The following is a 12,401-nucleotide window of genomic DNA, read 5'->3' as shown; positions in this document are numbered from 1 at the left end:
TAGGTTTGCACCGTGAAAAAAAGTGTCAGCGTCTTGAAGTTCAGGGAAACTTGTCGGTAAAACATCTCATGCATTAAGGGGACCACATTGTGCCTGCAGAGATTAATGTAAAAAAATATAATTTCTTGATGTGCAACAGAGTATTTTACCTGTTTGGAGTGCAGCTTTGCTTCAACATGGAGCCGCTGCTTTGTCAGTGAAGAGACTACCTCTCCAGTGCAAGCACCAATGTACCGTCTTTTTCAAAAGTAACCAGGCTGCATGGTTTGCTTCTCATTTGTATAACAGAGCCCTCACGGCTTCCCTAAAAATCAAAAAGTTCTTTGAAGGTGAGGAGAGGGGTTGTTCTCACCATACAGAGATTTAGAGCTTGAGGGCTGGCATAATAGCTTTAATATACGACTGAGAAGAAAAACATGCAGACTGGCTACTTTTGACAAAGACTGTACCTCTTCAAAGTTGACCTGCACGGTAATTTCAGCACGCCAGACTCTCTCAGCAGCTGGTAACATGATAAATATTTGGCATGCCAGAGTGTTACACATTGGCATACAGTTTCTTCCTGCCAGCGGTGCTTTGATGAGCCCAAAAAAGCCAGCTGCTCTTGAATGCAAAGGGCTCTTGCATCATTTTGCTCCACTTTTTCCTGAAAGAGTCCAAAACATTGAAAGGCAAAATTTCAATAGCAATTTTAATTAACAATCCAATAACGTATACCATACCTGAAGGACCGTGATAAGATTGTCTCTTTTCATGTGTTAGCTTTTTTTGCAGCAACTGACAAACGCGACTGACAAAAAACGCAACTGACAAGTGAAGAATGGCCACTCGCGTCATAAAATGAGGGATCCAGCTCATAAAACACTCATGTTGCTGTTTACAAAGGAATTGCTACCTTATTCTGCAGAGTTTCAGCTTTTTTCTTTTTTTGCCTTGGCGTTGGCATCCAATATTCAGTCATTCATCTTGCAACAGCAGTTCTTTAGCAAAATGTTGGTGCGACACCATAACAGGTGTTTGAACACAAGTTTGCACTTGTGGCCACCCTTGCAATGTCAAACTGAAAAATCGTCACCGGCGAGTAGTTCAAGCGTGAAGTCCGTGACTACATGACGCTCGTTCGGTATGTTGATTATGTCCTTATTTTTGATAATTGCTTGACAACTGCATAGTTGTGTGCGACAGCGTTGACAGGAAATGTGCCTGGGTAACCAAGCTTGCCCCTGTCAAGTTTCTTCACAAGGCCGTATTGTACATCCGTGTCGGATAATGATGTTGTGCTTTTTTTGGTGAGCGCATCCCTGCATTTTGTGCAGTTCAGCTTTTAAAGTGTTGCATAGCCTGCCACATAGACCAGCACCGGGACGATGTCTTTTAGTCCCGACAGTGCATCTTCGGTCACGACTGCATTTAGGCTGGGGCACAGACAGTCTGGTCGCAAGTGAAGCTCATCCCCTCGCTCCTCCTTACGATGGCTGGCAAAGTTCTTTGCAGCCTTAGCTTCTTTTCGCATTCGTGCACTTGCCTCATCGACACATGATACTGAAATCCAGCTAGCATCGTGTACTTTCCGAAGCGCTCCTCCAGACTGTCGATTTGCATCTTTCCTAGAACGACTTGCGATAGCTTGAGCTCTTCGAAGCAGTACTTGGTAACCTCCACAAAAGCATATGCTGTGTGGTCGATAGTGGCGTGGGTCTCTCTTCTTAGCGTGCCAATGTCGAAATTTTTGCCTTTCCACTCCTCCAACCAGGCCAAAAGATTGTGCAGGAAGTCAGTTTTGATGTCATTATCCGGAGGAAGCACTGGTTCCTGGAACTTGTCTCTAAGCCCTTTTCCCTTCTAGGGGGTCTTCACGTTCACAATATTCCGCCCTTTCACCACCAACTCAATGAAAGCGGCAGTCCACTCAATAAATAAGAGGTTGTGCTTGATCCTAAGAGCTCGCAGGGCCTGCGGAAGGTATTCATTGAAGATCTGTAAAGCCAACTTGGCATTTTGTCGTTCGATATTCGATGGACAAACAGCTATTCTTGACAGTCTGTAGCCATAGCTTAACAGCCTCTCGAACTCCGAGTTGTAGAGATTCCTCATGGTAGCAAATGATGCAGAGAGCATTCGCTGACCTCCAGTGAGGTCTTTTTTGAACTTGGGAAAGTAGATGCAATGTTGGTTGTTTTTTTGGTGAAGCCAATTATTGCGTATACACTTTTTTTTGTAATAGACCCTGTACACATAATAGAGAGGTCGTGCAGGGTCCGATGGATGCGAATAAACAATTTGTTTAGAAGGAGGTGAGAGAAGTGAGACATTGTGTTGATGGCATTGTGGCCTTTGTGTTGATGGCATTGTTGTCACTTGGGACATACACTACCCTGTGGCCAATTTCTTCCAGTCCACTTATACTTTTCTCAGGAACTGGTGCAGATACTCTGATTCGGTTTTTTGGATAAGGGCGATGTGAGCGCCTTCTTTAAACTTGCACAAGAGGCTCTGCACCATAAAGACAAGTGTGCTGGTTGCTACACGTGAGCTGTTCGGAGCAGCACCTCTAATATTGCCTCCTTTATAGTCGAAGTAAGGCTTGATGTGAGTTTCATCCATCATCAGTGTTGCAAAACGTTGGCGATCAAGTCGGTGATTCTTCCCGCCATGTAGCAGAGGAACGATTCAATTTGATGTCCGATTTGAGGATTCATGCCATGTGATGAGCATATTGAGCAAATGGTCACTGGATGCGACAGAGTCATGATTCCAGATCCGCGGATATATTTTTTATGTGTGATGCAATATGGTGAAGAGTAGACGGCAAAATGTTATGAAGTCGACTGAGTATGGGTCTCCGAACTTCATTGAGAGCGCCACGACTTTCCTTGAGGCAATGAAGGGAGTGCCACGTGTTTCCAGAACCGATTGCTTTGTCGTCACCGTCGTCCCCCACTCTGACTTCACCGTATGGGTGGGGTTAACCACTGTGTGCCTTCCAGGCATCATTTTCAACACCCATGCGCTGCTCATAGCTTTGAGACGTGGTGCACAAAACTTCTATGTGGGCCTTTCTCTGTCTCTTGTGCCGTTCTGCGCTATCTAACATACCGTGGATCGTTGAATAAATGCCGGCCATTTGCCCCGACTGCTTGCCTGGTTTGGTTCGGCCCGGCGCTGCCACCGGCCAGTTGCTACACCTGTGACGCAAGCTTATACCCTCACATAATGGATAATGTTACCCTTCACTAGGGCACAAGGTAATGCCCTATTTGAAACTTCAATAAATTCCTTTGCGCTTTGTTTTTATTCGGCTGGGTGCTGCGCTTCCCCTCATTCCCTTTTCTCCGCTGACTGAGGGAATGAATGCATTCACAGCAGTGTTCCATGGTCACGTTGCCCTCGTGCAGGGCGGCAGCCTCCGGTGCTTGCAGTGTGCGGGTTGCTTGCATTGTTTTTGCGTGCGCCTCTCTGCCCATGTGGCATGTATTTTTCTGCGCTTTCGGCGTGCCCACAGCTGTTTTGCCGAGAACAAGACTTGCCATTTTCCGGCTGTTCTTCCCCTTCCTTGCAGTATGCGTTTGAAACTTTTGGGGCAGCCAGCTATTACGCAGAATAAATAAGTACGCAGATACTGCCGTAAATTTGTGGTGTATGCAACAGAATAGTTTTCAGAGAAGCTGCAGCTTAAAGTTACGAGCAACCTGTTGCGGTGGCTCAGTGGTTATGGCGCTTGGCTGCTGACCCGAAAGATGCGTGTTCGATCCCAGCCTCGGTGGTCGAATTTTGAAGGAGGTGGAAGTCTACACGCCTGAGTGCTGTGCGATATCAGTGCACGTTAAAGAACCCCAGGTGGTTGAAATTTCCAGAGCCCTTCACTACGGTGTTCCTTACAGCCTGAGTCGCTTTGGGACATTAAATTCCACAAACCAAACCAAAGTTACGAGCATCGTTCGGAAGTTCTCGTCAGCTCCCATTTGTAGCGATTTTGAAAACTGATTACTGAGTGCTTCGCCATGTCGTGTCGAGAGAGATGATACGTTAACTTGTTGAAAAGGAAACTTCTGAATGTCTTTTACGCTGCATTGAGGAGTTTGCGAGCAGATGTACAAATGGTGGTGATCTCATAGTAGCCCTTTCAGTCAGACATTCTGTTCTGACGTCGAGAAAAATTTGGAACGTTTTTTGTGTATAGTTTTACATTGATATATCATAAAATTATTATCATCTGCTCAAACAATTGCAAAATTAAAAAATTAGGTCGGTGCACATTTGTGCACTTTGTGACTCAACGACACCTAGGGTCAGAAGCCAAAGAAACCTTTATTAAACATAAAAGTGAAAATGAACAAAGTATAACACGTTATATTGATGTTCAGACATTCATGTCACAGGAAAGTGTCTATTTTGAGTGAAATTCAAGGAATCAATCGTTAGTTGCGGACAAGCACAAAAAGACATCGCACTTTCTGCAGTGCACACGAGTGTGATGTGCAGCCCGCTCTCCTGCATCGTCGCGCCAGTGTTCTCTTCCGTCAAGCTGTACCGAATTGGTTGGAAGAGGCTCGGCGGTGTGTTGTATCCTTGCTACATTTTGATTGCTCTCACAGTTGGATTTGCCTCTTTCTTTTTCCCACTGTCTTGTTAAAGTGAACAAGGATGAGTGTGACGTCTGCTTGTAATTCTAGCATATCCTTTGTCTTTTTCTTTGGGAGGCCTTGGGCTGCAGCATCTCCTAAATGTTCGAGCCACGAGTTTGCAAGGGAAAGGAAAGCATATGCGATATCATCCGTACTGGACATTCGTTTTAGTGCGGATGGGATAAAGCGGCAAATTATGATGTCCAACTTATCGACTCCACCCACATACCGGATGTATTCAACAATCGCTTGAGGGCACTCAACCTCTATACTTGCCTTCTTTGCCGTGCCATCCTGATAATGGCGCCATCTGCTCTTCAATGCTGTTCTGCCTCAAATACCTCAAGTTCAAGGCAGAGCTTCCTAATTCTATCAAGCAGTGGCCTAACTTTCCAAAATTTCTCTGCCGATGATGGATCTTCGGGCTCGTTCTGGTCAGTTATGTACAAAGCAGCCCTGATCTTAAGAAATCTGTTCACAGACATCAAGTCTGCAATCACAGTGATGCGAGTACCACTGCTCCAGTTCATCCGAATTCGTGGAAACTTCAGCACTCCCGTGTAGTCTAGCATTCCCAAAAAAGTCTTGATTTCTTCAAGAGTGCAAGAAAGTTCGATACCCATCTTTTGCAGATAATAGGCATTAGTGTACTTTGTCAGTTCTTTAAAAACAGAGTTGGTAAAATAGTGTTCGAGGTACTTGAGTGGATCCACATGAGTGGAAGCACCACATGGCTGGTAGACGCGGTCGATGTTGTCTGGCTAGAATTTTTTTCGGCACCATTTAACCATTCTGCTTTTCTTTGACGGTGGTTGGCATTCATCATCACCAGTTTCAATTTCAGCTTCATTGCTAGAAGCCACTGGAACCTCCTCACCATCATTCACCTGAAATATTCTTTAAAGAACATTGCAATACAGAAAGCGTCAAAGTGAATTTTCTGCTCACCACTGCTAAAGGCTCAATTTCAGTCTCTTCATCGTCACATAGATCTGCATCAGAGACATATTCATTCAATGTTCACGTAAAAAGCCAGTTAGCAACTGAATTTGGAGCTTTGCATCAATGCTCGACTCCCGGGACAACACCACTCACCCAGCCACGGACCAACGAGGCAGCGTGCACCAATCTGCAGGACGGCACCGTCGTGATCCTCTGGTCGTCGGATTGTCGCAGTGCCCAGTGAACAAATTGTGTTGTTTCTTAGCCTCTTTCTTGTGTTAGTGCGCTGTAGATGCAATATTTCTTTTGTATTGTAATCTGTCTCGAGGGCAACTTTGCACGAGTTGCATTGTTTTGTTAATAGAGACTGTTAGTTGAGCGGGTTTCGGTTGCGCTCCCCTGGAAGCCTTCAGCGAAGCGCCAGCGGCGCGTTGAACGAGGAAAGAGTTCTAGCCGAGCGATTCCTCGCCCTCTCAAGCGGCGTGCTCTGCTGCTTCACCTAGCGGAGTTAGCATAAAGGGATATGACTCGCGCTTACTTTTATTTTGCTATAAATGCCAAATAAATGTCATCCTCTTTTGTGTCTTGTATAATTTTTTAATATTGGCGTTTTGGATGCAATAGCGAGACCTTTGTGTTAGAAAAAAAAATGCTTGCGACTACGGCGCCACCAAGCAAGCTGTTCTTTCACGCGTTTCTGAGTTGCCCCAGCCTCAGTACAGTGAACTAGTATCCTCAGCAATCTTCTAGAGCACTATACCTCAGCTTACATCTGCTTTCACTGTGCCGAGAAGCATACTGCAGGACCCCCTACTTCTGTCGCAACTCAAATGGTCCAACATTGACGACATGCTGTGCCTGGAGGTTTTTGGTGCGACACGCCGTGAGCCGCTTTCTGTGCGCAGACTTCTCAACATTGGTGTGATGGACAGTGGGGTGTTTCAGACATACTTTCGCTTCGAAAAGATGATGGCCTTACGCATACCGGAACACGTGGTGACTCCGCAGAAGGTGTCAGTCCCACGCGACGAGGCTCTTTGTATAACGCTTCGCCGGTTGGCTTATCCGAACCTGCTGTGCGATCTTGAGGAGCTGTTCGGGCGGCACAGCTAGACAGTGTCCTCCTTGACTAATGAAGTCCTCCGGCACATCGATGAAAGCTTCTTCCACTTGCTGGACGACCTGAATAACCACAGCTGGCTCAACCTCGACACGCTAGAGAAATTCTAGCAGGTAACCCGCAAATACAGTATAATTAGGAAGTATAATTAGGATCAGAGTTCCTTGTGTACAAATTTTGAATACACTTGTTTGTCTGTTCAGGCCATTCACGCCAAAGGTACCCCATTGACAAACTGCTGGGCTTTCATCGACAGCACGGCACGGGCAATATGCCGACCGTCAAGGGAACAAAAACTACTTCAGTGGCCACAAGCGATTTCATGCCCTGAAGTACCAAGCTATAATGTGCCCCAATGGAATAATTTGCCAGTTGGATGGGTCATATCCCGGCAGTAAACATGATGCTGGTATTGATGCTGGTAGGTGAACAACCGATTGCAGCAAAAAGAAGTCAGCCAAACTCGCCTAAAAAGTGCAGGTGAGTCATAATATGCAATTTATTTTTATTTTTTCAGGCAACTTTGGGACAAGCAAAGGCTTGTACAGGGACATACCTACTGCATTTATGGAGACCCTTCGTATCCACTGCAAGTCTATGAGTAGTGTGAGGCAGGCCGTGGAGTGGGGATTTGGCAAAACTGCTGGCCTGTTTGCCTTTGTAGACTACAAAAAAAAACCAAAAGATGTACCTCCAGAACCTGCCGCAAATTTACAAAGCAAGTGCACTTGCTAACTGTCACACTTGCTTGTACAGTGCCCAGGTATCACACTATTTTGGCCTTCAGCCTAGAGGCCTACTTGACCCCTCTGTAGTTCCAGCAAATAGAAATAATTGTGGTTATTGAGACGGGAAATGGCACAGTATCTGTCACACATACCATTGGCCACCTGAACTGCAGCATAAGGAAAGGAAGGTGGGGTTGGGGTGCCATTGTGAAGGTCTCCGGGATAATTTTGAAGTGGTAGGTGAATATGTTTATTTAGAACAAGTAATAACTGCAGATCCAGAGAAGGAGTGTACAACACAACGCAATGTGACAAATGTGCGCACTGTCAAAAAATTAGCTGGCACCTTACTATGAAAGGCAGTAGTCGCATACACGGCCACGGCTTTCTTTTTCTAGGACATAAACAAACGGTTTCGAAGCTAGAATATCGTCTCCTGCTTTGTACTCAAGCATTTTCTGCTGCTGTGCCATTGAAGGCTCGAACTATGCTATAAGATAGTCTCTTTCCAGTTTATGAACAATAGTTTGCAATTGCGAGATACTCTCTCCTGCTTTGTACTTGCTTGTACAGTGCCCACGTATTACACTATTTTGGCCTTCAGCTTAGAGGCCTACTTGACCCCTCTGTAGTTCCAGCAAATAGTAATAATTGTGGTTATTGAGACGGGAAATGGCACAGTATCTGTCACACATACCATTGGCCACATGAACTGCAGCGTAAGGAACTGAAGGTGGGGTTGGGGTGCCATTGTGAAGGTCTCCAGAAGAATTTTGAAGTGGTAGGTGAATATGTTTATTTAGAACAAGTAATAACTGCAGATCCAGAGAAGGAGGGTACAACACAACGCAATGTGACAAATGTGCGCACTGTCAAAAAATTAGCTGGCACCTTACTATGAAAGGCAGTAGTCACATACACGGCCACGGCTTTCTTTTTCTAGGACATAAACAAACGGTTTCGAAGCTAGAATATCGTCTCCTGCTTTGTACTCAAGCATTTTCTGCTGCTGTGCCATTGAAGGCTCGAACTATGCTATAAGATAGTCTCTTTCGAGTTTATGAACAATAGATTGCGATTGCGAGATACTCTCTCCTGCTTTGTACTAGGTAGGTGAATATGTTTATTTAGAACAAGTAATAACTGCAGATCCAGAGAAGGAGGGTACAACACAGCGCAATGTGACAAATGTGCGCACTGTCAAAAAATTAGCTGGCACCTTACTATGAAAGGCAATAGTCGCATACACGGCCACGGCTTTCTTTTTCGACGACATAAACAAACGGTTTCGAAGCTAGAATATCGTCTCCTGCTTTGTACTCAAGCATTTTCTGCTGCTGTGCCATTGAAGGCTCGAACTATGCTATAAGATAGTCTCTTTCCAGTTTATGAACAATAGATTGCGATTGCGAGATACTCTCTCCTGCTTTGTACTTGCTTGTACAGTGCCCAGGTATCACACTATTTTGGCCTGCAGCCTAGAGGCCTACTTGACCCCTCTGTAGTTCCAGCAAATAGTAATAATTGTGGTTATTGAGACGGGAAATGGCACAGTATCTGTCGCACATACCATTGGCCACCTGAACTGCAGCGTAAGGAAAGGAAGGTGGGGTTGGGGTGCCATTGTGAAGGTCTCCGGGATAATTTTGAAGTGGTAGGTGAATATGTTTATTTAGAACAAGTAATAACTGCAGATCCAGAGAAGGAGTGTACAACACAACGCAATGTGACAAATGTGCGCACTGTCAAAAAATTAGCTGGCACCTTACTATGAAAGGCAGTAGTCGCATACACGGCCACGGCTTTCTTTTTCTAGGACATAAACAAACGGTTTCGAAGCTAGAATATCGTCTCCTGCTTTGTACTCAAGCATTTTCTGCTGCTGTGCCATTGAAGGCTCGAACTATGCTATAAGATAGTCTCTTTCCAGTTTATGAACAATAGTTTGCAATTGCGAGATACTCTCTCCTGCTTTGTACTTGCTTGTACAGTGCCCAGGTATCACACTATTTTGGCCTTCAGCTTAGAGGCCTACTTGACCCCTCTGTAGTTCCAGCAAATAGTAATAATTGTGGTTATTGAGACGGGAAATGGCACAGTATCTGTCACACATACCATTGGCCACATGAACTGCAGCGTAAGGAAAGGAAGGTGGGGTTGGGGTGCCATTGTGAAGGTCTCCAGGAGAATTTTGAAGTGGTAGGTGAATATGTTTATTTAGAACAAGTAATAACTGCAGATCCAGAGAAGGAGGGTACAACACAACGCAATGTGACAAATGTGCGCACTGTCAAAAAATTAGCTGGCACCTTACTATGAAAGGCAGTAGTCACATACACGGCCACGGCTTTCTTTTTCTAGGACATAAACAAACGGTTTCGAAGCTAGAATATCGTCTCCTGCTTTGTACTCAAGCATTTTCTGCTGCTGTGCCATTGAAGGCTCGAACTATGCTATAAGATAGTCTCTTTCCAGTTTATGAACAATAGATTGCGATTGCGAGATACTCTCTCCTGCTTTGTACTTGCTTGTACAGTGCCCAGGTATCACACTATTTTGGCCTGCAGCCTAGAGGCCTACTTGACCCCTCTGTAGTTCCAGCAAATAGTAATAATTGTGGTTATTGAGACGGGAAATGGCACAGTATCTGTCACACATACCATTGGCCACCTGAACTGCAGCGTAAGGAAAGGAAGGTGGGGTTGGGGTGCCATTGTGAAGGTCTCCGGGATAATTTTGAAGTGGTAGGTGAATATGTTTATTTAGAACAAGTAATAACTGCAGATCCAGAGAAGGAGGGTACAACACAATGTGACAAATGTGCGCACTGTCAAAAAATTAGCTGGCACCTTACTATGAAAGGCAGTAGTCGCATACACGGCCACGGCTTTCTTTTTCTAGGACATAAACAAACGGTTTCGAAGCTAGAATATCGTCTCCTGCTTTGTACTCAAGCATTTTCTGCTGCTGTGCCATTGAAGGCTCGAACTATGCTATAAGATAGTCTCTTTCCAGTTTATGAACAATAGATTGCGATTGCGAGATACTCTCTCCTGCTTTGTACTTGCTTGTACAGTGCCCAGGTATCACACTATTTTTGCCTGCAGCCTAGAGGCCTACTTGACCCCTCTGTAGTTCCAGCAAATAGTAATAATTGTGGTTATTGAGACGGGAAATGGCGCAGTATCTGTCACACATACCATTGGCCACCTGAACTGCAGCGTAAGGAAAGGAAGGTGGGGTTGGGGTGCCATTGTGAAGGTCTCCGGGATAATTTTGAAGTGGTAGGTGAATATGTTTATTTAGAACAAGTAATAACTGCAGATCCAGAGAAGGAGGGTACAACACAACGCAATGTGACAAATGTGCGCACTGTCAAAAAATTAGCTGGCACCTTACTATGAAAGGCAGTAGTCGCATACACGGCCACGGCTTTCTTTTTCTAGGACATAAACAAACGGTTTCGAAGCTAGAATATTGTCTCCTGCTTTGTACTCAAGCATTTTCTGCTGCTGTGCCATTGAAGGCTCGAACTATGCTATAAGATAGTCTCTTTCCAGTTTATGAACAATAGATTGCGATTGCGAGATACTCTCTCCTGCTTTGTACTAGGTAGGTGAATATGTTTATTTAGAACAAGTAATAACTGCAGATCCAGAGAAGGAGGGTACAACACAATGCAATGTGACAAATGTGCGCACTGTCAAAAAATTAGCTGGCACCTTACTATGAAAGGCCGTAGTCGCATACACGGCCACGGCTTTCTTTTTCTAGGACATAAACAAACGGTTTCGAAGCTAGAATATCGTCTCCTGCTTTGTACTCAAGCATTTTCTGCTGCTGTGCCATTGAAGGCTCGAACTATGCTATAAGATAGTCTCTTTCTAGTTTAGGAACAATAGTTTGCGATTGCGAGATACTCTCTCCTGCTTTGTCCTTGCTTGTACAGTGCCCAGGTATCACACTATTTTGGCCTTCAGCCTAGAGGCCTACTTGACCCCTCTGTAGTTCCAGCAAATAGTAATAATTGTGGTTATTGAGACGGGAAATGGCACAGTATCTGTCACACATACCATTGGCCACATGAACTGCAGCGTAAGGAAAGGAAGGAGGGGTTGGGGTGCCATTGTGAAGGTCTCCGGGATAATTTTGAAGTGGTAGGTGAATATGTTTATTTAGAACAAGTAATAACTGCAGATCCAGAGAAGCTAGAATATCGTCTCCTGCTTTGTACTCAAGCATTTTCTGCTGATGTGCCATTGAGGGCTCGAACTATGCTATAAGATAGTCTCTTTCCAGTTTATGAACAATAGATTGCGATTGCGAGATACTCTCACCTGCTTTGTACTAGGTAGGTGAATATGTTTATTTAGAACAAGTAATAACTGCAGATCCAGAGAAGGAGGGTACAACACAACGCAATGTGACAAATGTGCGCACTGTCAAAAAATTAGCTGGCACCTTACTATGAAAGGCAGTAGTCGCATACACGGCCACGGCTTTCTTTTTCTAGGACATAAACAAACGGTTTCGAAGCTAGAATATCGTCTCCTGCTTTGTACTCAAGCATTTTCTGCTGCTGTGCCATTGAAGGCTCGAACTATGCTATAAGATAGTCTCTTTCCAGTTTATGAACAATAGATTGCGATTGCGAGATACTCTCTCCTGCTTTGTACTTGCTTGTACAGTGCCCAGGTATCACTCAATTTTGGCCTGCAGCCTAGAGGCCTACTTGACCCCTCTGTAGTTCCAGCAAATAGTAATAATTGTGGTTATTGAGACGGGAAATGGCACAGTATCTGTCACACATACCATTGGCCACCTGAACTGCAGCGTAAGGAAAGGAAGGTGGGGTTGGGGTGCCATTGTGAAGGTCTCCGGGATAATTTTGAAGTGGTAGGTGAATATGTTTATTTAGAACAAGTAATAACTGCAGATCCAGAGAAGGAGGGTACAACACAACGCAATGTGACAAATGTGCGCACT

At 44.8% G+C, this 12,401-nt stretch overlaps 1 protein-coding gene and 1 pseudogene across 2 annotated transcripts in view; both read left to right on the top strand.

The window, feature by feature from the left end:
- LOC149334468 (endothelin-converting enzyme 1-like) overlaps positions 1-12,401 on the top strand; it is a 369,834-nt gene that overhangs the window by 122,575 nt on the left and 234,858 nt on the right. The gene's annotated exons all lie outside the window — the stretch shown is intronic.
- LOC149334473 (uncharacterized) lies at positions 5,339-6,839 on the top strand (annotated as a pseudogene).

Source organism: Amblyomma mixtum, chromosome 8 (assembly GCF_055824585.1).
Source record: "Amblyomma mixtum isolate Tamu chromosome 8, ASM5582458v1, whole genome shotgun sequence".
Lineage (NCBI taxonomy): Eukaryota > Metazoa > Arthropoda > Arachnida > Ixodida > Ixodidae > Amblyomma > Amblyomma mixtum.
Note: the sequence above shows the minus strand (reverse complement) of the source record. Positions and strands in the feature narration are given on the sequence as shown.